General features: G+C 33.9%; 1 non-coding gene across 1 annotated transcript; it reads left to right on the top strand.

Moving 5' to 3' along the window:
- The first annotated feature begins 294 nt into the window (after positions 1-294).
- LOC117311991 (U6 spliceosomal RNA) lies at positions 295-405 on the top strand. The gene has a single exon (XR_004526177.1). It is a non-coding gene; the product is annotated as a U6 spliceosomal RNA (small nuclear RNA).
- Positions 406-1,190: the final 785 nt, after the last annotated feature.

Here is a 1,190-nt window from a genome sequence, read left to right as displayed (position 1 = left end):
ATTAATATGTGATCAGAATAATACCTGAGAAAAGAAAAGTCTGTGTGTGTATGTGTTTGTACACGGACATATATGTACATGTGCTCACATCTGTGTAACTTGCCCACTGGCATTTTTCCTATGGTATTCTCAGTCTCCTTCTTAGGCCCAGTTCTGTCTTTCATCTCTCATTTTAGGTATCTTACAAAGTCTAGAACTAGACCTTTCTCTTGAAACATGAGAAATGGAAGCAGAGTTCACTTTATGAAAACAAGACAGGATCCTTCAAGAGAAATCAAGAAATACAGATAAGCAGTGCTTGCTTCGGCAGCACCTATACTAAAATTGGAACGATACAAAGAAGATTAGCATGGCCCCTGTGCAAAGAAATACAGATAAGCAAGTCTATAACTAATACCCATAATTCCTCTAACTTATCCAGAGTCAATTTCTGTTACCACCTTGTATACACATACACATGTATGCACATTCACATATGAAAATCACATTCTCCAGGATATTTTTCTTAATATGAAATATTTGCATTTACTGTTTTGTAACAGATTTTTCCAATTAGTCCACTTGTATTATATTTTATATTCAGTACCACAACATTTCAGTATCAAAAAGAGTACAAGGTAATATTAAATAACTAAAAGAGGAATATGAAATACAAAAGAATTACATTTTTTTAAGTCTGAAAAAACCCTCGACCTAGGAATATTTATTTTCTAACAAATCATTGTGTTGACCAAACAAATTGCTTTTGGCTAAGTCCCCTTCTTTTGGAGGAAAACAGCACTGTTTTTAATAATTAGAATTATTGAAATGCAACTAAAAATGCATGAAGTATGTCCAGATATATCAGAAATAATGGTCAGATCAAAAGTTTAAGGTTCAAAAGACTGGTATCTAGAATAGGAAACATTGAAGCAGATCAGGCCAGTTGGTTGTCACTAAATTTTATATTTTATTTCCATGCCCAAAAAGAAAAAGTTGATAAGCTGTCTCAAAGTCAGTTATGAAAAATCACTCTCTCTTTCACACAAGTTGGTCAAAACGAACTTCACAAATCAAGTAGCTTAGTGAATTAAAAGTTTGCCACAGGATCAACACATACTTTCTCAGGCAGTGTGTGTGTGCACACATGTCTGTATCTTAATTGTAGGAAAAAAGCACTGTCTAAAATACCTCAGGTAGGGACTTCCCTG

Source organism: Tursiops truncatus, chromosome 3 (assembly GCF_011762595.2).
Source record: "Tursiops truncatus isolate mTurTru1 chromosome 3, mTurTru1.mat.Y, whole genome shotgun sequence".
NCBI classification, from domain to species: domain Eukaryota; kingdom Metazoa; phylum Chordata; class Mammalia; order Artiodactyla; family Delphinidae; genus Tursiops; species Tursiops truncatus.
Note: the sequence above shows the minus strand (reverse complement) of the source record. Positions and strands in the feature narration are given on the sequence as shown.